The 23,964-nt window shown below is 40.8% G+C and overlaps 1 protein-coding gene and 1 long non-coding RNA gene across 4 annotated transcripts in view; one reads left to right on the forward strand and one right to left on the reverse strand.

Annotated features, from left to right (window-relative positions):
- The first annotated feature begins 10,636 nt into the window (after positions 1-10,636).
- The window catches only part of znf385b (zinc finger protein 385B), a 433,921-nt gene continuing 420,593 nt past the window's right edge, over positions 10,637-23,964 (forward strand). For 2 of the 3 annotated variants that reach the window (XM_043693507.2, XM_087988974.1), the window contains exon 1: positions 10,749-10,834. The gene's annotated coding sequence lies outside the window, so the exon portion shown is untranslated. Of the gene's footprint in view, positions 10,835-23,964 lie in introns of all 3 variants that reach the window. The other variant, XM_043693506.2, reaches the window with a different exon arrangement.
- The window catches only part of LOC148149605 (uncharacterized), a 43,638-nt gene continuing 37,417 nt past the window's right edge, over positions 17,744-23,964 (reverse strand). Inside the window, exon 3 of the long non-coding RNA XR_015757529.1 lies at positions 17,744-22,438. This is a non-coding gene — a long non-coding RNA (uncharacterized LOC148149605). The remainder of the gene's footprint in view (positions 22,439-23,964) is intronic.

The raw sequence follows: 23,964 nt of genomic DNA on the forward strand, positions 1-23,964 counted from the left end.
AGGGAAAATTAAGCTGTGTTTTCTTTTTGTTTTTCAGGACATGGACATAGCAAAACTATGCAGTTCTTTCAAATGATTATGTTGGAAAAATAATTTCCTGTGCTGGACCTGCCAACAACCAATCTGTGAGCGAATTTAATCCTGTTTCTATTTAATCATAGACCATTCTTTATCCCTTCTCTGGGTCACCTATTACCTGTCCTTGTTACTCCATATAAATTGTTCACCCTTAACCTCTCCTGGTTTAGGTCACTTAATTAACATAAATTCTCCACAGATTATGCCTGACCAACTGAAAGTTGGTCGCGGTTTCTACTTCAATTTCACATGCCCACAGCTTTCAGTACAGGTATTTTGTTTTTAGTTTCCTAGCATTGTGTATAAACAGAATTGGAAGTGTTCTTTCAAAAAATGCACTGCATAAAAAAGGTAGAATATACAGTTCTGAAATCTTGAATTATATTTAGACACAACTGGTTGCATCATAAGGCATTTTAATTGTGTTTTTTTTTTAAACTAATGTCAAATTCTTGTAATACGTAAGTATGAGAGACTGTTGTTAGCAATTTTAGAACTAAGGTAAAAACACTGAGTGGATGGATGCTTTTATGTGGTGTCTCAGCCAATCACACCCTCCCAGAAGTATGTTAGTCATTTTATTGGTGCATTATCTAATAATTGCATTGCATCCATTTAAGAATACATATTTGAAATAGATTTGGAGGAACCGGTGTTGGATGGGATGTATGTGAGTGCATATGCTGCTTGTTATCTCTTCCTCCAAGAATTCTAATAAATTGACCAGGCACTCTGGACTTCTCTTTTACTAAAGAATGCTGACTCATGGGCAGCATGGTGGCTTGGTGATTAGCATCGCTGCCTCACAGAGCCAGAGACCCAGGTTCAATTCTATCCTCGGACAATTGTCTGTGGTGTTTGTACATTCTCCCCATGTCTGCGTGGGTTTTCTCCAGATGCTCCTGTTTGCTCCCACAGTCCAACAATTGTCAACTTGGGTGGAATGGCTATGCCTTGTAGTGTCCAGGGATGTGCAGGCGAGATGGATTAGCTGTGGGAAATGCAGGGTTATAGGGATAGTATGGAGGGGTGGGGAGTGGTCTGGGTGGGCTACTCTTTGGAGGGTTGGTGTGGACTCCATGGACCAAATGTAGGGATTGTATGATCCTATTGTTTACTTTCCTCTTAGTATGGCTCAGTGGTTAGCACTGCTGCTTCAGCGCCAGGGACCCAGGTTCGATTCTAGTCTCAGGCAACTGTCTGTATGGAGTTTACACATTCTCCCAGTGTCTGCGTGGGTTTTCTCCAGGTGCTCTGGTTTCCTCTCTCAAACCAAAGATGTGCAAGTTAGGTAAATTGGCCATGTTGAATTGCCCATAGTGTTCAGGGATGTGTCGGTCAGGTGTAGGGGTAAATGTAGAGTTATAGGGTAGGGGAATGGGTCTGGGTGGGTTGCTGTTTGGAGGGTCGGTGTGGACTTGTTGGACCGAAGGGCCCACACTGTTGGGATTCTATGATTCTAGTAGAAATGATCCATTCTCTCTTTCACAAGTTAATTTCTATCTATTTCACATGCCTTTTTCTCTTTCATTATCATTGCTAATCTCTTTGTCTTTTCTTCTGAGCTTCACACCATCTGCCGCCTTTCTCCATCTTCACCTCAGACAAAAACATATTTCCAACAACTTTCAGTTCTGAAGAACAGTCACCATAAGACATAGCAGCAGAGATTAGGCCATTTGGGCCATCAAGTCTACTCTGCCATTCAAGCATGGCTGATAGGTTTTTCAACCCCATTTTCCTGCTTTCTCCACCATAAGCTTTGATCCCTTTGGCAATCAAGAAGTTAGCTATCTCTGTTTCAAATATACGCAATGACCTGGCCTCCACAGTCCTTTGTGGCAATGAATTCCACAGATACTACCAGGCCTGTAGAGTTTCTCCAGCTTTGTGTTTGTCCCTGATTTTTAAAATGTGATCATGGGATGTGGCGGTTGCTGGTTATGTCAGTGTTTCTATTGTCCATTCCTAATTGCAGTTGATGGTATTGGTGATCTGCCATTTTCAAGTGCTGCAGCCCAAGGTGGTGTAAGTACACCCACAGTGCTGTTCTGAACAGAATTTCATGACTTTAATTCAGTGACAATGGAAGAACAAAATTCTTGTTCCAGCCAGGATGGTGTGTAGTTTGGAGAGCAACTTGCAGATGTCCGTTCATCCATGTATCTGCCATTGTCCTTTTGGATGGGAAAATTTAGGTTTGGAAGGTGTTGTCAAAGGTGACTTACTGTGGTGTTGCTTTGTGAAGGTATACACTCTGCCACGATGCATCATTGGTGAAAGGAGTGAATGTAAGGATGGGCTGGTGATCAAACAGTCTGGATTGTCCTGGACAGTGTAAGAAGCTCCTTGAGCATTATTAGAGCTGTATGCATCTGGGCAAATGCAAGGTATTGTGTCATACTCCTGACTTATAGATGGTGAACAGGTGCTGAGGAGTCAGGAAGTGTGTTATGTGTCACAGAATTCCTAGCTTCTGCCCTGCTGTTGTACCTTTTAGTATTTGTTTGGCTATTCCAGGTTAATTTTTAGTCAGTGGTAACCCCAGAATATTGATAGTGGGGTTCAGGAACATTAATGTCATTGAATGTCAAAGAAGGATTGTTAGATTCTCTTTTCCTGGAAATGGTCATAAGCCTGAAAGTTATCCATGTCCATGCCTTGCTGTCTACAGACATAGAATACTTCAGTCTGAGGAGTGCCAAAATGTTAATTGATTTCAGTCTTGACTATATTTATCAATGATTTCAGTCTTGACTATATTTATCAATTAACTATTCATACCACTCTGGAGTAGAAAATGTCTTAAGTTTCACAGCCCTGATATAGATATATATTTACTTATATCTGTTATAAATGGCTGACCTCTTATCCTGTGGATTTCAATTTTAGTTTTGCATTGTCCAGCAAGGGAAAACAGATTGTCAGCATTATTTCCATCATGTCCTCCAGGAACTCTGTGTTTCAATGCGATGACCTCCTATTCTTCTGACCTCCAGAGGATAAATATCCAATTTCCTCACATTTTCTTTGGAGATATTGGCCTCATTCCAGGAACCAATTTGGTGCAGTGTTGTTAGTGCACCAGATGGTGAATGAGCAGACGTGGCAAATTGATGCTGTTAACTTTTAGAGTCATTCAATGCTGAATTTTTGATACGATTTAAGTGATGTTTATGGGTATATTTTGCAAGAGAGCTGTTTAACATTCACCCTTGATTGTGCATAGACGATAAATTACATTGCTATCCAAGAGGAATTGAGTATCAGTCAGGCCATGGACCCATTTTGCAGAACGTTGTTCATTTATTGAGTTTCTAATGACCTGAAAGCTGACGTGCCACTTGTTTAATGAAACCGAAGAAAAATAGTCTGCCATTTGTTGCCATCTTGCCCCTGTTAGAGTCATAGAGTCCTACATCACAAAGACAGGCCCTTCGGCCCAAACCATTCCATGCTGACCAAAATGTGCATCCACGCTAACCCCATTTCCGTATAATTGGCCCACATACTTTTAATCCTTTCCTACCCATGTATTTGTCCAAATGCCTTTTAAATGTTGTTAATGTCCCTGCCTCAACCACTTCCACTGGCAGCTCATTCCATGTGCGTACCACCCTCTGTAAAAAGTTGCCCCTCAGGTTCCCTTTTATTGTTTGCCCTCTCACCTTAAACTGATGCCTTCTGGTCCTTGATTCCCCAGCCTGGGGAAAAAGACTGAATGCATTTACCCAATCCATGCCTCTCATGATCTTTATACACCTCTATAAGGTCCCCCTCAGTCTCCTATACTCTAAAGAAAAATGTCCTAGCTTGTCCAATCTGTGCCTCTAACTCAGACCCTTCAGTCCCAGAAGACTGGAGGGTAGTGAATGTGATGTCCTTATTCAAGAGGGGCTGCAAACAAAAACGTGGGAATTACAGACCAGTAAGCCTAGCATTCGAGGAAGGTAAGGTACTTGAGAAAATTCTGAGAGATAAGGCATGCGTGCATTTGGAAAGACAGGGTTTGATTAGAAGTAGTCAGCATTCCTTTATTGTGGGAGATAATGCCTCATAATTTTGTTGGAGTTCTTTGAAGTGACCAGGAAGGTTGATGAGAGCAGGGCGGTAGACATAGTCTACGTGAATTTCAATAAAGCCTTCGATAATGTTCGACATGTAGACTGCTCTGAAAGGTCAGATTGCACGGAATCTAGGGAAGCTGGCAAATTGGACACACAGTTGGCTTGATGGTAGGAGGCAGAGGATAATAGTGGAAGGATATCAGTGTACTTCCTGCATGTGCCTCTAAATTTATGATCACTGAAAAACACTGAAAACCGGGTCAACCTTTGGAAGAAAAGCTGTTCAATTAATCATCAAGTTCTACGGGAATCGAGTGGCACAGGCTGCAAACTGGAGAACTTGATTTTCTTTAGTTGGTAGTTTATGCTTTACACAGAACAAATTGAGTATTTGTTTCAATAATGTTGCATATATTTTATGCCTCATGGTGTACATACCCTGAGCACCACAAATTTGGCAAGCATTGAAATCCATTTGGATGGCATTGATCTGGTCAAGCTTGGTTGCATGCCATCTTCAGCAAGTATATACTGCACTTCAGGTATTGTCGTCTCTGCAATGGCACTTTATAACTGCCTTGTGGAAATCAATGTCTCTGACATCCAAGAGTTTTCCCTCAACCCACCCCACGTTTTACATAGAATCGTAGAATCCCTACACTGTGGAAACAGGCCATTCGGTCCAACAAGTCCACACTGACCCTCCGAAGAGCCAGACCCATTCTCCTATCCTATTACTCTGTGTCCCCTGACTAATGCACCTAACCTATGCGTCCCTGAACACTGTGGACAATTTAGCATTGCCAATTCATCTAACCTGCACATCTTTGGATTGTGGGAGGAAACCGGAGCACCCAGAGGAAATTCACACAGATCCGGGGACAATGTACAAACTCCACACAGACAGTCACCCAAGGCTGGAATTGAACCCGGGTCTCGGCAGCAGTGGTAACCACTGAGCCATCGTCTCAAAAGAATTGAACAAATTTGCCAAAACTTATTTCCCTTTTATAAAATCATGGTGAATCTGCCTGATCATATTATGGTTTTCCAAGTAAAAGCAAAATACTGTGGATGCTGGAAATCTGCAATAAAAAAACGTGCTGGAGAAACCCAGCAGGTCTGGCAGTGTCTGTGGAGAGATAAACAGAGTCCATGTTTCAAATTTGTTATGACTCTTATTCAGGTTTTCAATTGGATCTGAAATATTAAGTGTGTTTTTTCCTTCAAGGCAGCTGCTAGATTTGGAGAAAGTGAGGAATGCAGATGCTGGAGGTCAGAGTCAAGGGTGTAGTGCAGGAAAAGCACAGCAGGTCAGGCATCATCCAAGGAGCAGGAGAACCGTTGATTCTCCTGCTCCTCGGATGCTGCTTGACCTGCTCTGCTTTTCCAGCACCACACTTTCAACAGCTGCTCCATTTATATGGTCTTCCAAATGCCTTGTGGCAACACCCCCGAATGACAAAATCTTGCATTTTCTGTTCTAACCATGCCAGGCTGCTTGGCCAGTAGTGCATGCTTTTCTCTCTCCCTCTTTTCTTGAGCAACTTCCTTATTTCCCACCTTCCAATTCGTAGATACTCTTCTAGAACTGATGGTAGATCCAATGTAATGCAACTAGGATTTCAACAGTCGCCTCCTTGAAAACTCAAGGATACAAGTTTTCAGGGGATTTCTTGGTTTCTATCCCCAATAATTTGTCCAGTATGCTTTCTTTCATATGAATGACTTGATTTTCTTCACACTCATTGAGGTCTTCAAAATTGTAAGTGGACTAGATAATGTGAAGCTGTTTCTGTTTGTGAAATAAACAAGAATGGGAGGGCATAGATTAAAGCAATGTGAAAATGGAGCAGGGGGGTCACGAGAAAATATTATCACATCAACTGGTTACTGGATGCGTGGTGGAGGCAGGTTCAATTGAAGTATTCAAGAAGGCATGGGATGATTATTTGGATTGTGATGGTGTGCATGGATATGGGTAAAAGACAGGATTTTAACACTTGATATTAGAGCCAGATGTGAAAATACAGCTGGTTGCAGGCATGATGACTGACTTCCTTCTCATCATAACAATTGTGATTGAACACTTAGTTCCCCACAATTTTTGCCTTTTCCTGTGAAGACAAAGAGAGGGCAGCACGGTGGCTCACTGTTTAGCACTGCTGCCTCACAGCACCAGGGACCCAGGTTCGATTCCAGCCTTGGGTGACTGCCTGTGTGGAGTTTGCACATTCTCCCCGTGTCTACGTGGTTTCCTCTGGGTTCTCTGGTTTCCTCCCACAGTCCAAAGATGTGCAGGTCAGGTGAATTGGCCAAGCTAAATTGCCCATAGTGTTAGGTGCATTAGTCCGAGGGAAATGGGTCTGGGTGGGTTACTCTTCGGAGGGTCGGTGTGGACTGGAGGGGCCGAAAGGCCTGTTTCCACACTGTAGGGAATCTAATCTAATCTAAAATATTAGTTTAATGCCACTGCTGTTTCCTTCTTGCCATTGGAAGATGCTGTCCCCAGATACTGCCAGACCTGCTGAGTTTCTGCAGGAATTTCTTTTTGTTTTAGGTCTTCAGCATCCACAGTTCTGTGTTTTACAATTTATGATGTGTTTACTTCTAAGGAAACCACATCAATATTGGCCAATGTCTTCCTTTCTATGTACTTGTAAAAAGGCTTAGATTCTGTGCTGCTTGGGTATTTCTTGCTCATTTACTTTCATTCAGTTTTTTTCTTCATCAATTTAATCGCTATCCATTCTTTACGTGAGCTTGAAAAAATATACAGGAATATCTTGAATTAGGCTGGAGAGATTACTTGAGTTTGATATGGAGATGGGGACTAGGAACATCAGTAAGAAAATCTGCAAGTTTGTTCAGAAAGTATTGGCTGTAATAGGTTACCCAAGTATGTAGTTAGCATGGTTTCTTTTTAGGCCTTACGGGGGAGCTGGACAAATTCCTGTGGTTTAGTGGAGGTCAGCAAGACTAGTGTTTGCAACGACTGCAGTTTCTTGATTGTTTTGGAGGTCCAGGCGGACTCCCATTGGATGACTGGATGGATGTAGACAGGCTGCACGTTTTGGTGGAACTGAGCTCAGCTGGGTTTTCTCTTGTAGAAGTTACAACATTATCAACATTTGATATCTGAATAAGAACACAGAAACAAAGAGCAGGAATAGGCCAATCGACCCGTCGTTCCTGTCCCACCATTTGATAAGATCAACTACAATCTCAAATCCACCTCCCCTCCGTGCTGTTCTGAACGGAAATCAAAGGGAGCTTTGCGCCTGGGTGATATGTCTTCCTGGTTTTACAATAAACATTTCTGCTAGTGCTGTTGCACAGAATGTCATCCACAATCATTTCGATTTTGTCCAGGACATTCAAATACCCTTGGAAAGCAATGAAATATTGTGAAAAATTGGCTACAATTAGAGTCGAAAATCGGCGGAGCTAACTTAGATCCAGCAGTCGCCACTTTCCAGGGTGTCAACTTGCGTGGTAGACACTATCTTGAAATGAATAACCTAAAAAGGTTTTTTTTCCCCCCCAGCTGTAATATTAGAACATTAGCACTTAGCAAAACATTTCTCTAATTATGGCTGGAGATCTTTAGCAAGCTTTTAATAATCGATTTCTGAGAAGACAATGTTGAGTAGAGAAAAAGGCTAACTCCAAAAGCTGCTGTATAATATTTGCACTTGTTTACAATTATTAACGTGACCATTATCCAAATCACCACGCTTTTTTAAAAATGTGGTATTGATTGTAGACCAGCATTTCCACTGCACTCGGGAAAATTCACAGGGGAAGTTTTGGAAGTTGTCAAAAATCTGATGTTGCCCCTCCCCCCAGGTACAGTGAGCCCGCCGAGAGCACCAGAAACCCATTTTTGCTGTTTCATTAGTGTCGACGTGTTTCCACTCCAGCCTTCTGCGACCGACCTCGTTTTGTACATCCACGAGGCACTATGGAAAGGCAATCAGTATCTTTGCCAGAATTACGACTCCTTTTTATTCACTTGCTGGCCCCTTACTGATTTAAAACAAAATCTCCGAAGCACAGCAAGTGAAGGCATAATTCGAGATGATGTTTTACACCCTGGAACCGTAACGATGAATATATTATCGAATAACGGTGGAAAATCGAAGATCATCAAAACAGGCCTGGGTTCATGCTGAACGTGTTTTTCTAACCTGCTCGCCATCTGTGTTGTGCTAAAAAGGCCTTTTGCTCGATGAATTGAACTTTCACATGACCAGGTCTGATATTGACACAACGAAATGCATTTGAACAACAATAAAAACACTTTCACATGGGTGGTTAAATCCGAACACTTTCGCTGTTAGAAAACCAATGTTCCCCCTCTATTTTTGAAAAACGTACTGAGGATGCTAGAAAGCTGAAATGAAACAGTGTTGGAGTAACTCAGGAGGTTTGGCAGTGTCTTTGGAGAGAGAAACAGTTAACGTTTCGAGTCTACATGACATGACTTCGACTCGAAATGTTAACTCTCTCTCACCACCGATGCAGCCAGACCTGCTGAGTTTCTCCAACACGATTACGAAGGTGCAAGAGGGAGGAAATAACACCGCAGTGTGCCTATTGTATGTTAGCACAGTTCTAAACATAAACTCCATCTTTAATAGCGATACAGTCAATTAGTCTCCATTGAACATGTTGCGCTTGGAGCTCCGTTAGTCGGTTTGTAGGAGCGCGGAAAATTGGAAAATGAATGTCCTCTAACAAGTTGCGAGGAACCGAGCTCTTCCTCCAGTTTGAATTTGTAAGCCATGGTTTGGTCAGAGGCATGGTAACTATACACTGTTCTCGATCTGACCCCCACCGTCTTCCTTTTAATCCGGCTGCCTTCAGCCTGGACAAAACGGTTCAGCACGTCGTCATTTCCCGTGGGACGTGATCGAGTATTTTCCCTTGAATTGGAATGGGAAAGGCGATGGATAATGGATACATTGGCTGCGAGAAGCTCAAAGACAACGAGGTCGGCGCATCATGTGGAATGGGCGTTGGGATCGTCTGTGTTCACTGAGAACCATTTACACCCTGGAGCTCGATGCTGCAAAGAACTAATTCGGGACACAAGAGCCTTGAAGAGGTTGCCACGGATTAATGACTGGCTCAGATAAGACAAATAAGTGGACTGAATAGGAGTACATATACAGAAATACTGGACTTGTGAAGTATGCAACTTGCTGCTGGAACGCTGAAGGGGATCAAACGTGAGGAGTGAACGTGACAGTGAAACGTTGAATTGGAACAAAAATAAACGCGATGAAATAATTTGTACTTAACAAGACCTTGCTTGTCCAAAGCGCTTCGCAGTCGCTTGTTTGAAGTGCAGTTAGTTTTGTTACCTTGTTAAATGCAGTGTCCAATTTACACATTTTTCCGAATATTGTTTGTGCAATCTAACAATGACCAGTTCACCTATTGCTGCTTGAGAGGTGTGTATTGAGAGACGACAAAATGAACTCTTTAATCATGTCTTGTGCCTGAGTTGATTCCCTGTCGGATTTCGGTTTAATACCTTAACTAAAGAAAGAGAAAGACAAATATCTTCCACTCATCAGTGGAACAGTGTAGAGAGTACACAGTGAGGCGAAGGATGTATGAATAGGGGCAAAGGTGCTGCTTGTCTTCACATTTTTTACATGAAAGAGATAACAGGATTTCAAAAAAAAAACGCCACTCTTACTTCGTGATATATCCATTAATATGGAAAAGGCTGTGCTGCATGTCTTATCTGGGCCGAAACTGAAGATGAGATGTGGCTCACGTGCTGAAGTGTACGAAGTTAAAAATCACACAACACCAGGTTATAGTCCAACAGGTTTAATTGGAAGTACTAGCTTTCGGACTCCAAAAGCTAGTGTGCTTCCAATTAAACCTGTTGGACTATAACCTGGTGATGTGTGATTTTTAACTTTGTGCACCCCAGTCCAACACCGGCATCTCCAAATCATGCAGAGCGTGAGAAATGCTGCAGCAGTGCATGGGTAAGGTGGATAGGTATAAAAGTGCACAAAAAGAGGAGCAAGTTATTGGAAGTCGGCAATAAATGTCCGCATCCGAAAGAAGAAGAGATACTTTGTTGTGCGTTTACACGGGGTCATTGATCACAGCGATGCAAACTCAAAAGATCAGCAGAAACCAACGAGAAATGTAAGTTTGCATTAATTCGTGGCTTGTGGACAGAAACGCGCGTAGTCTTGATGAGTGAAGTTTCTGTCCCATTGCGATTCCCATGGGTATGTCAACATTTCTGTGTAATCACAGGGACTGATCAACTGTATCCACCGTTCTGTTCTAAAGGGTTAAGCTGAGCTGTGGATGTGATGTATTTATCTCCGAGCCCGTGACAGTTCCGGTGTGTGTATTTCCTAAGACACCAGCTTGTAGGTGAGCGGGTCAGCCCTGGGCGCGATGTGCGCAGGCTCCTGTGAAAAGCCGGCGAAGGAATCGGCGGAGCGCGGATCTGCCGCTGCAGCCCAGATCAGCGATGCTGGGGATGGGAGCACCGAGATCCTCGAAATCTCGCCCAGATTTTATGTTGAAGCTGCAGCCAGAAGGGACGGCGAACCACGGGCACGAGGTATTTCCAGGGGATGAGGGGATTGTCTTTTCTCTCTGTGCTTACGGTTGCACTGCTTTTGGAGCTGATCATTCCAGCGAAGGTTGTATGTTTCTTTTTCTGAGTTTTTTTTTGCTGGTGTAATTTTAAGCCTTTTCTCTATTATTAGGCGAATCAGGTCGCTGCCGGGTGGTCAGCCCGAGGAAATGTTTTATTGAGAGCTGGAAGTGGTTTAAAATTGTTGTCAATTTCAAGGACTCGTCTCATTATTAAACAGAAATTCTTTGGCATTGAATTCGAAAGGGGCACTTGGAGCATCGGTTTGATGGGGAACTGTATAGAACCGTTGCTTTCCTATTCTGGATTGAGATGGGTGGAAATGTCAGAGAAACTTCAGATGCATGGCGAATAGTTCAACTTGTGCCTTAAATGGCTCCACTGAAGTGACCTACATTGTTTCACGGTCTCGCTCATTTTAAATCTGTAGAATACAAACAAATAACACGATTCCTTTAAAAATAGAAAGCGCATTTGATGTTAAAAGTGATCATGCTTACAATGTATTTTACTGTTTAGTGATTTTGTTAAAATGGGGGCTGTCATCAAATATTTCCGAGGCTTGATGGAGCGGGGTAATCCATCCAACGATCTTGACTAAAATGGGAGGGGGAACTGCGCCTTTATCCAGTCCCTAATTTAAGTTAGACAGCAGTGCTATTGATAAATCATGTAATTTTGGTACAGTGTTTAACTGCCGTATAAAGCGAGGCAAAATTAATATTGTGATGTCTGTAGCCATGTCGCATTGTTTTCGAACGATTGATCCCAGTAGTGTCTTCAATGTTGGAAGCAAGGTTCTCAGTTACAGTGCTCTACAGTTGAATTCCTCCGCGAATAAACGGAAATCTCGTGAGACACCTTCACTGGTTATTAATCCAACGTGAGACTGACATATAGTAATGAAGAAACGGTTTGCTTTGATAGGTTCCTGTCAGTCACTCAAGCCTCAGATGTACTGCTAATCCGCTTTGTTCGAGACAAAACCAATTCAGGTCTAAATATAGCACTGTGGCACGGAGAGAAAATAATTTTAATTACGAGTTGTACATATGGTCATGATCTAGAGAGTCAGACATCTTTTTTATCTTCCCGTGGTTATTTTATCCAGTTCTGATGAGTTCATCTAATGTTCTGTTATTGATTAGAGAGAAGGAAGGTAGATGGATTTCCTCAGATCAATGCTTTAAAATCAGCTAGTTGGCTGTTTCTTTGAAAAGTCCAGAGTGCGGTGCTGGAAAAGCACAGCAGGTCAGGCGGCATCCGAGGAACAGGAGAATTGAATGATTCCTGGTGAAGGACTTACGCCCGAAACGTCGATCCTCCTGCTCCTCAGATGCTGCCTGACCTGTTGTGCTTTTCCAGCACCCCACTCTGATCAGCATCTGCAGTCCTCACTTTACCTTGGTTCTTTGAAGAACTTGACTTGATGAGGTTCAGTTTGCAGCTTCTAACGTGAGCTTCATGGAGGCTTCACTGTGACCGAGATAATTGAGTGTGTGGGCAAACACGTGGAGATGTAGTATAATGTGGATAAATGTGACTTTATGCATTTGCGAGTGGAAAGCAAAAAGACAGACTATGATTTAAATGGTAATTAAATTGGGAATTGTGGATGTACAAAGGAATCTGGGTATCCTTGTCCACCACGCAATTAAAGTTAACAGGCAAGAACAGTAGGTGATGAGAAAGGCAAGTGTGTAGGCTGGGTATCATTTACTTGTAGGTCTGAAAACCGAAAAAGATCCAAAAACAGAACCTCTTTTCAGAAGATGGCCCAAATAGATCTGTAGACACAGAGTTCAGGCCCATTGGAATATTACTTTGCTTAACTTAATCAGTCCCAAACAAATCTACATTTTTTTTCACAAATGGCCAAACACAGCATGCCAATGGTTCTATTTGGATCTGTTCAGGTCCTTTTTGAGAAAAAAAAATGCTTTTCGGTTCATTCAGGTTGTGAAATTCTTTTCCAAAGGACCCAAGCAGACTAGGAGAATCAAAAACCAAAAATATATTTTATCTGAAAACCAGTAGGTGATAAGGTTTGCAGATTAAGGGTTTCCGACTTGTCTACTGGCCTTGAAAGACGATTTGAGTCTTTAAGTAGGCATGATAATGCAGGCCTTGATGAGACCATACCTGACGTATTGTGAGCAGTTTCTTGTCCCTCCCTAAGGAAAGATGCAGTTGCATTGAATTGAATCAATTATTGTTACATTATTCAATATAAAATGCAGTGAAAACTGTGTATCATTGCCATGCATAGGTACCATTCACATTAACTTAAAATGAAATTATTGATAAAGAAAGACAACTCAAAAAGCGTCCAACGTTTCCTCTGCACTGTTACAGTCTCCTGGGCTTCACCAGCCCATACCATGCTGCAGTCAGTTGACGTAGATGAAGGACAGTTCAGGTTCACAAGGCTTGATACTGAGTGCTGTGCGATGAAGAGAGCTTTGTTTGACTGGGCCTGTGTTCACTAGAGTTTAGAAGTCTTCAAAAGGGAGTTAATTGAAAGGCATAAATTCTAACCAAGCTGGACAGACAAGATGCAGAGAGGTGACTTCCCTTGGTTGGGGAGTTGAGGATCAGAGATCTCAGGGTATGGAGAATCCATTTAGGACTGAGGTGAGATGTTTCTCCTCTTAGAGAGTTGTCAACCTGCAGCGTTTGCCACACAGAAGCCTAAGCAGACCAGGTCACTGGGTGTATTCAAGAAAGAGATTTGATGCAGTTTTGGATATTAAAGGCACCAAGAAGTTTGGAAGGAAAGTGAGAATATGGTGTAGAGATAGAGGATCAGCGATGATCATATTGAACAGAGGTACTGCCTCAAGGAGCTGAATGGCCTGCACTGCTCCTCATTGTTATTGAGACAAAGATTCCAGGCCATGTTACCTGTGTTAGATGCCACCCTAATCAAGAGTTAAGTAGGAAGGATTGTGAACCAGAGGTTAGCACCTTTTCAAACCTAGTTTGAAAATTTAAAAAGTGGACTCGAAAGACAGATGCTAGCAAAACTCTTTTTTTTAAATGTCCCAAGGAAAAAATGTGTTAACATGAGTGATGATGAATTTAATCTCCTGTATCATGTGAGTAAATGGGCAAAAGGACAGCTGTGCCGATAGACCAGATTTGCGGCTTGGAAGAGAAAAGAGAGTTCAGATGTCTATTGATATCCCCACCGTGCTTTGATTTGAAATGTATTCTGGAGAAGTTGCCCCCGAGTCGATTATGGCCAAAGATGAAATGGTTGATCACCACTTGGTTAACAGTATTTTCTGATAATGATCTCCAGGTATTGGAAAATTCTCCACAGCAAGGGGTGCAGCACTATAGTTCTGAAATTAATAGCACTGATTGGGAAATGGGCATTTGACATGAAATGAAAGCTGATGTCTTAGACACTGCTTTATTAATGACGACTGATGTGGGAATGATGCTTGAGATGGGAGAGAAGAATGAATATCGATGAATGAAGACTGTTTTGGAATACAGCTATGAAAGTTTTTAAAAAATGGTTTGCATGTGATAAAGATGAAGGAACAGTGTCTTTGGGGGCTTCAAAGATGACACATTCCAGATTGAAGGCGATACAAGAATGGATTGCTAAATCATTGCATTGAGCGGAATGGACTGATTGGTATTAAAGAAAGATGAGTGACTATAAAGTGGAACAGTTTTATGAGTCACTTGGGATGTAGATGTTGCTGACAAGGCCAACATTTATTGGCCATCAGTAACTGCACATGAGAAAGCAGCAGCAAGTTTATTCCTTGACATCTTATAATCCACATACTGCAGGTAACTTGGTGCTTTTGGTTTGGGGAGTTGGAGTATTTTGATTTGTTATATTTCAAATTTGCATGGTGGATGAAAGAAGCATACAATAGTGATGATATTCCTGTGTGCCTGCTACTAATGTACCTGTAGGTTAAAATAAAGTTGGGTGGTGGAAGGGAACAGCGCTGTCAAAGAACTTGTGCCGAATTGTTGCAATGCATCAAATACATGTTGTGATGCTTGATAGGCCAGAAGCTTACAATTATAGATGAGATGTGGATCAAGCTAGCTATTTTGTCTTGAATGTGCGTGAATGATCTTTGGTTTTAAAGAGTTTTACCTACTGAAGTATGTATCTTTTAGGTGGTGGAAAGAGTCCTGAAGAGTGACCCATCTCTGTTGAGGTGATTATAACCACAGCATTTATGTGACTGGTCTGGTTAGCATTTTGGATCCTTCGTGGACTTTGAAGAACAATGATTTAACAATAGTTATGTTGTATAATGTCAATAGAGGTTAGATACACTTGTTGAAAGGCATCACTGTATAGCACGTGCGAGACCATGTTACATCCATCAGCCAAAGCTGAAATGTTCTTATTTGTGTCACGTGCAGGTACCGGCTGCTTCAATATCTGAGAAGTAGCAAAATTGGAACTGAACACACTTCAATCATCAGTTCACTCTCCCATTTCTGACTTCAGATTCAGGCAATGTAATTGATGAAGTAGCTGAAGATAGTTGGGTTTGAGGTACAGTCCTGAAGAAACTCCAGCCATATCCTGGGACTATATTGACTGGGTTTCAATGACCACACCCACCTTCCTTTGTGCTGGGTTATGATTTCAACCAGTTGAGATTAAATATCTCCATTCCCCACACCCCAACTCCCCTATCTGAATTAATTTTAATTTCTATAGGGGTCCTTCATGCAACAGTTGGTCAAATCATGCCTTGGATCAAGGGTTGTGGCTGAGACTCTGGGGCTGAAGTTAATTTCTTGTGCATGTTTGGATCAAGGCTGTAGTAAATTGTTCTCAATAAAATCCAAACTAATAACATTGTCGGTTTTACTGATGATTGAGAGTTCAAGTGTTCTTGTTGCATGTGTTATTGTCCTTATATCTGAGCAGGAGGCCCAAGTGCAAGTCCCACATGCTCCGGAGGTGTATAATAACATCTCTGAACATCTGAAAATATTTCTGCAAGCTAGCTATTTGAATAGTAGTGGGAGTGGATTCATCTGGCCTTTCATGAATGGGTTCACCTCTTAGTTTTCCAATTTGGGTTGATGCCACATTTGTAAATGTACTGGAAAAACTTGGCTAGAGATCCAAATAGTTCTGACGTACTTCATATTCATTAATGACACTTGGTGGTTGCTGTTTGGGCCAGGTCCCTAGTTGTTTTTGAGAAGGTGGTGGTGAACTGCCTTCTTGAACTGCTGTGGTCCCTGAGGTAGCTATCTGATGAAGGAGTAGTACTTTGAAAGCTTGTACTTCCAAATAAAACTGGACCATAACCTGGTGTTGTGTGATCTTTAACTTTGTACACTCACAATGCTATTGGGGAGCATATTTCAGCATTTTGATTCAGCGATAGTAAAAGAATTGTAATATATTTCCAAGTTGGGAAGGTGAGTGGCTTGGAGGAAAACTTGCAGGTGGTGATGTTTCCCTGTATCTGCTGACCTTGTTCTGGATGGCAGTGGGTTGTGGGTTTTCAAGATGCTTTTTAAGGAGATTAGGTGAATTTTTGTATTGCATCTTGTGGATAGTAAACACAGCTGCCACTGAGTATTAGTGCTGGAAAGAGTGGATGTTTCTGCATGTAGTGCTAATCAAACAGGCTGCTTTGTCCTGCATGGTGTGAAGCTTCTTGATGTTGTTAGAGCTACTCATCTAGGCAAATAGGGAGCATTTTATCATAGTCCTGACTTGTGCCTTGTTGATGGTGACCAGTCTTCAGGTCATCAGGAGGTGAGCTATTCGCTGCAGGATTCCTAGCCTCTGACCTGCTCTTGTAGCCACTATAATCACATAACCTCTCCAGTTGAGTTTCTAGTCAATAGTAACCCCCAGGATGTTAATAGTGGAAGACTGTACATTTTCGGTAATCAAGCAAGGGTGATGACAGGGTTGAGAACTTTTTGGCTGTATCTCCACACTTTTCTTTAAGCATAAAAGTGGTCGCATTATTTAGAAAAAAGAAACATAGGACAATTCATCAAATATTCCAGAAATATTATATTTATGGATATTTTACTGCTTAATTTGTTTAGTACATGTCATTTGACAGTTGCAAATTTGAGTGCTGCAGCAACTTTGTGTCAACTGAGTCAACCTGTTTATCTCTGTTTCATTAATAGTAAAAAAATTACTTAGAATGTACAGCATAGAAAGAGGCCACTTACTTCATCTGATTCAAGCTGCACACACTCTTTTCTCTCACCGTAATTTGGCTGAGTTGTTTTCATTTGTCAGATCCTTTCATCTGTTCTCACTTGAGATTATTGGACACTGGGAGAATTGAGGGATATGAGAGGTGGGTGAGAAAGTAGAATTGAGGCAGTTGATGAGCCATGATCTTACTGAGTGGTAGAGTGGGCTCAAGAGGCTGTATGCCTTCTCCTGCTGTTTCTCATATGTTGCGGTCATCCTGAATATTAACTATACCATCTAGTTTGGTATTACTTGCAAGTTTTCAAATTGTTCAAGTACAATTCACAAAAACACATTACCTTTTGTAGGTCTAGATTTTAGAACCAACAATTATGACTGTTTGAACCGCTCCAGAAAGAACAATCCGAGTCTAAATTTTACATCAGCATATAAAACATCAGTCCTTTAAATATTTCTTTCCTGCACGCTCAGTTACAATTTTTTTGTTTTTTAATGTAGTAAATGTATTTTGTTTAGAAACTGTTATACTTGATTTTAAGTATTTGTTCATTCATGCATACTTATGCATTTTTTTTGTTTTGACAAAGCTGTTCTGTGTCAGCAAACAAACTATGATGTTTGTAGTTCATTTAAAGTTATTCTGGCTTGTGGCAGAACTTTGAAATTATGATCGTAGTTTTATTAAAATTATGTCTTATTAAAATTTTCAAGTTGAGTTAAATAGGTGCAGCTTTGTATCTGCTTAAAAGATCTGAAGCATTTGAAGTTTTATCAATTGTCTTTTATTGTTAATTAGCAAGAAACATTTGTAATTTTTCTCTGTTTAAACTTATTCATTATTCATGTAAATAGAGCAAGAAGAATGACATATCCTTTTGACATTAACCTATTTTCACAAGTTCAGAAATAATTGTAACTGGGAAGAAAGTATTATTTTGAGCACTTTTGTATTAACACTACTCTGCTCCTCTAACTGTGTAGTGTCACTTGAGTCAATATTGCCATTCCAATGTAAAAATTTAGCGTACTTTAGTGAACTGCAAAGAACTTCACAGTGGAGAGAGATATGAAAGGCATTTTCTTGGGATCATCTTTGAACCGCAGTACAAAATCTTTGCTTGTCTTTAGCAATCCAGATGTGTTTAGTGAGAACACAATTAATGATTGAGACGGTTTCAATTATGTGTTATTGGGGTCTTCGATCTCAAAACCGAAGCTGTTTTCTTTTACATATCTGTACACTTACTTACTGCAGGTGAATTTTCAGACCTGTGCTATCTTTTAAGAATGAAAATTTCTGAATGAATCTTTTCACTTTTTCTTTCAATCACCTACTGAGTTTTCAAACTTGGCAGCAATCAGTGCTGAACTCCAGTTCGTATGTTTAGATTTTATAATGCTTAATAATTTTATATTTTGTCTAAGAAAAAAATTCTGGGGATCAAGTATTTTGTTTACATGAAATTGCCATATATACCCTTTGGATGAACTTATACAGGGAAGATCAGAAGTTTGGTTATATATCACTTGTGAATTGCCTAGGTCATTTGAAATCATGTTGCAAATGATATTGAAGTTACCGTACTGTTTGGATTTGAACAGGGGTCCAAACTTAGTGGAGCAAACTGTATCTCACCACTTGGACTATATTCCAGTACGTTAGTCATCGCCAGTTTAAAATAAATGTCCTGCTGCTTAAGTCTTTTTCTAAGCTTATCCAGATTAATTTATAGGTTGAATGCAGGAGCTGTGATCCATGGTTTCTTTTTAAAAAAAAGTGTTGTGAAATTCTTGCAAGATAAAATGGCCAGACTGCTTTTGAAGATATGCGCAGACTCCCTCCCTCTACTGTTACAAACAAACAGAATGTATGTTGTACTTTTTCAAAGCACTACACATGAGAAATATACTTGAAAGGCGTGGATGTTTTTATGCAAGTTCGGACCACCCATGCTTAGAAGTGTCCACCCATCGGAAGAATTTCAATCGCATCTAAGCACTGTATAAACAAGGTGCTCTGGCAGAAACATTCAACAATATTGGAACACAATGGAATTTTTGAAACAAGTGATTCCACCAAATGTAACCTTGTTCTTCCTGGGTGTTTCTGTAGTCTATTTCCTTCCTCTGCTCGCAAGGTTATTCCTCTCAATGACTTGAATTACATCATTACAGCACAAAGGGATTGTTAGGTCTGCCCTCTTTCTGGTAAAGTTGTAACTGATGATGTTTGTGTGTGAAAGATTTCATGGTACAGTCTGCAACAGAACAAGGAAGGGAGGATGCCAAACTTGAAGAAATTCTCTTGGTGTCCAAGCCATTACTTAAAAATTTATATCTCAAGTAACATCAGAATAAAAGTGAATGTTAATTTATGTTGCTGTTTTAGGGTTGAGTCTTTTGCTTTGAAGTTTAATTTTCTGGAGCTACATTTGGCAATATCATGTTAGTGTTGTGGAATTCTGCCTCTTCCTCTATCAATCAAAAACATTGAATACAATCTTTTATTACAATCCACACCCAATTTTTGTAACAGTTTAACTGTTCGGAAAATGCTTAATTAGATTGCTAAATTTGGAAATGCAGAGTTATAAAGTTATTCAAAATGTCATCCCTATACTGGAGATCATGACTAGAGAGATTATAAAAGAGGAAACATTAGGCAAAATTGTCTAGACTGGAATCCTTACACCTTGCAGTTTGTTTTTACCTCTTATAAAAAGAACAGAGAAACAGTAGAGAAGGTACAACAAAGGTTTGTGAGGATGACATGGAGCTGGGAATTTGAGCATCTGCAGTATTTTTGGTGTTCAGGGGCAGTTTGGATTCATTTCAAGGTGAGGCAAGGTGAATGAATAAGATGGAAATAAAAAGCAACATATGCTTGAAGGGTTAGATGAAGAGGAGACCACATTTATTTATGAGGAGCTTAGTTACTGGTGGAGATGAGATAAGCTGATTCCCTTGCCTGTGTTGTAGTTTACTTTTTGTGCCAATTGCACACTACAGAGCTGAACAAAACTAATTGTAAGTCAGAGGTACACCTCCTTGACTGTCTTGAAATGTGGTAGCTTCCTGAGGATAACATCAGCTGTGTTTGAGTTTATACCACACGTGCGACTGTCCATACTGTGAGACATACGTTAGGTATATGTGATGTGATGACTAAGCCATAGTTATTTCACTAGCGTGATCATTACAAAAATGTCTCTTCTGTTTCACTGTAAACTGCATAACTTCACTATATTTAGTTCTCTACATTGATCAGCTCAGAGCAATAATTTTAATTAGACTCATGGAGTTACAAGGTTACTTCGGTCCAACTAGTCCATGCTGACCAGGTTCACAAACTAAACTAGTCTGCATTTGGCCCACATCCCCCTCAGATTACAATTGGATCTTGATCAAATGGGTGAATGGGCTGAGAAATGGCAGATGAGTTCAAACTGGATACTTGTGAGGTATTGCATTTGATATAACAAACAAGGGTGTAGGACTTACACAATTAACGGTAGGGCCTTGGGTAGCATTATAGAACAGAGACCTAGGGGTGCAGGTACATAATTCTTTGAAGAGATTTACCAGGATGTTGCTGAGTATGAAAGGATTGAGTTATAAAGATAGGCTGGATAGGCTGGGACGTTTTTTCACTGAAGCGTAGGAGGTTGAGAGGCGATCTGATAGAAGTTTAGAAAATAGTGAGAGGTATAGATAGAGTTAACGGTGGTTGTCTTTTACCTCGGACTGGCGATTTCAAGTTAAGGGGGCACATTTTTAAGGTGGAAGGAGAGAGATTTTAAAAAAGACATGAGGCAAATTATTTTACACAGAGGCGAATTCATGTGTGGAATGAACTTCCCGAGAAAGTGATGGATGTGGGTATAGCAACACTATTTAAAAGACATTTGGGTAGATCCATGAATAGGAAAGGTTTGGAGAAATATGGGTTGGGAGCAGACAGAGGGGACTGGTTTAGTTTGCGATTATGTTCAGTGGGGACTGGTTGGACTGAGTGGTCTGTTTCGGTGCTGAAAGAATCCATAACTGCATTATTCGTGCACTTATCCAAATGTCTATTAAATGTTGTAACTGTCCCTGAACCCACCACTTCCTCTGGCAGTTCATTCCACACGCAAGCCACTCTCTGTGTAAAACAGTTATCCCTCATGTCCATTTTAAATTGTTCTCCTTTTACCTTAAAGATATACCCCCTAGGTTTGAACCATCCCACCCTGAGAAAAAGATCATTGCTATTCACCTTATCTGTGCCCTTCATGATTTTATAAACTTCAATAAAAGGTCATCCTTCAACCTCCTACACTCCAGTGAAAAAAAGTCCCAGCCTAACCAGCATATTTTTTATAACCCAAACCCTCCATTCCCAGCAACATCCTGGTAAATCTTTTCTGAATTCTCTCCAATTTTATAATATGCTTCCTATAACAAGGCGACCGGAACTGTACACAGGACATCTGTACAACCTCAACATGACATCCCAATTCCAGTTTTGATTGGTCTGAGCAATGAAGGCAAGTGTGCTAATGCCTCCTTAACACCTTGTCTACCTGCGACGCAAATGTCAAAGAATTGCGTATCTGAACCCTAGGTCTCTCTCTTCCACAAAACTACCCAGGGCCTTACCATTAATATTTATGTCCTGCCATTTTTGTTTTATCAAAATGCAATGCCTCACATTTATCCAAATTAAAGTCCATCTGCCACTCTTTAGTCCATTGACCCAATTGGTCAAGATCTCTTTATAATCTTACATAACCTGCTTCACTGTCCACTATACCACTCATTTTGGTGTCATTCACAAACATACTAACCATGTCACCTGTGTTCTCATCCAAATGGTTTATATAAATGGCAAACAAAAATGCATGCAGTACTGATCTTGTGGAACCCAGCTGGTCACAGACTTTCAGTCCAAAAAACAGCCCACCACCACCCTCTGTCTCACCATCAAGCCAATTCTGTTTGAGTTACTTTCTTCTTACTTAAAACCTCATAAACTACTGAAACTAATGGAATACTAGAGGATAGTAAGGTTGCAAATTAAAGATCGGCATTGTGCATTGACCAAACTGATTAACACGGGAGAAAAAGGAGGTGATGTCCCATTGATTTCATTCGTTATGTATTTAGGTGGCGCCTCAACTCCTCATCAAGGGTGTCATAATTTTCAATGTAATTTCCAAAGCTTGTTTTTTCAAGTGTTTTTTAAATATACCATTAGTTCCCAGTTTCCCTGCCGCACTAGGGAAGTTAAGAGCAAGGTAACAAGTGTTTTTAATGTCCTGTCTCACATGTTGCGAGCCATTAAGATGAACTTTGGTTGAAATACTGGTTACATTTTTGTGACCTGCTCCTCGTTCTAATGCAATTGTTCTCCTCTCTATCGAAAGTCCGAGATCTTTCCTGAGGTATTGTTCAAATATCTTGCACATGGATGTTCTTCTGTGGAAAAAGTGGAAGAAAAAAAGAGAGATGGTATTTATATAACCTTCAGTCCATCCACCTGTATTTAATAGTTAGTAAACTACTTGAAGTGTAGTCACTGTTATAAACATGGCAGCAAATCTGTACACAGCAAACTCTCTCAAACAGCAATACAATAATAATCCGGCAGTCTGCTTTTTGTAATGTTAATTCAAGGAAAAATATTGATCTAAACGTTGAGGTTAATTCCACTCATCATCATAATGACATATTGGAAATGTTTATGTTTGCCTTAAACTGAGGACCTGGCTGCATTCTAACATCTCAGTTCAAGGTGACACCTTCAATGGAACAGCTGTCATTCAAGAATGCTTATGTTTGGTGTTGATGTCTCTGGAGTGAGGTTTAAACCCAGATAGTTGTGACTTAGAGATGCAACTGCTGTCATACCTATTGAACACATGACATGTTTTAGTAGTTGATTCCAAGCAAGTCAATTACTGGGAGATTAGAACAACAGAGAAAATGCTGGAGAAACTCAGCAGTTTTGGCAACACCTGTTCAGAGAGAAATGTAATCAACATTTTGAATCTGATATGGCTCTTTTTTATAACTGAAAAGTATTGGAAAATTGTGTTTTTTAGTACTTTTGATAAAGGTAGAGCAGGAGCAAGAGAACAGATGGTGTGAAGGTCCAGTGCAAAAGGCAGAGGGATTATTCATAGTACCAAAAGAGCAATAGAGATGTGACTGTACATGAAAGGGCGAGAATGGGTTCTCTCCAAAAATGACTAAGTAATCAAGCCACAAAGAAAATAAGGCTTGTTATTGAGTGCTTGAAAGGGTGGAATGTGGTGAAGTTGCTTTGAAGAGGTTTTCAGATCTCTACTTAGCCTGAAAAGTGTGCTTGGGATTTGGACAGTGAGCAAGGAGAAGGTAAATGGGCAAATGTTACACCTGAAATTGCATGCTAAGGTGCCATAGGAAAGTCAGGAAGTCTTCGTACTCATGGAGGAGTGAGTCAGGGTCTCATAGAGGCAATGGCCCCTGTAGATTCCTTACAGTGGAGGGGAAGATGTGTTTGTTGGAGGCATCCTGCTGAACGTTGTGGAAATGGTAGATGATGATCCTTTGAATGTGGAGACTCTTGGGGTGGAAAGCGAGGACAAGAAGAATGCCATCATTGTACATGAAAGGAGGGCAATGGGTGGGGGCAGAATTTGGGGAGATGGGTCAGACACAGCTTGTGGCTCTGTCAACCACAATGTGGGAGGATCCTGAGTTGGGGAAAAAAGAGCAGCCTGTTGGAAGGTGGCATTATCAGAACAGAAGTGACAGAGGTGGACAAACTGAGCAAATGAAATGGAGTCCTTGCAGAAAGTAGAGCAGAAGGAGGTGTTGTCAAGGTAACGGTGAGCTGATGGGTTTTTCATGGAATTTGGGGGACAGCATACCCCCAGAAATGAAAATAGTGAAGTAAAAAATGGGAAGAGTTAGAGACGGACTGGGTGAAGGTGAAAGAAGGATGGAAATTGGAAGCAAAA

Source organism: Chiloscyllium plagiosum, unplaced genomic scaffold (genome assembly GCF_037043375.1).
Source record: "Chiloscyllium plagiosum isolate Xiang-an unplaced genomic scaffold, Cpla_swu_hap1 HiC_scaffold_7, whole genome shotgun sequence".
Classification (NCBI taxonomy): Eukaryota; Metazoa; Chordata; class Chondrichthyes; order Orectolobiformes; family Hemiscylliidae; genus Chiloscyllium; species Chiloscyllium plagiosum.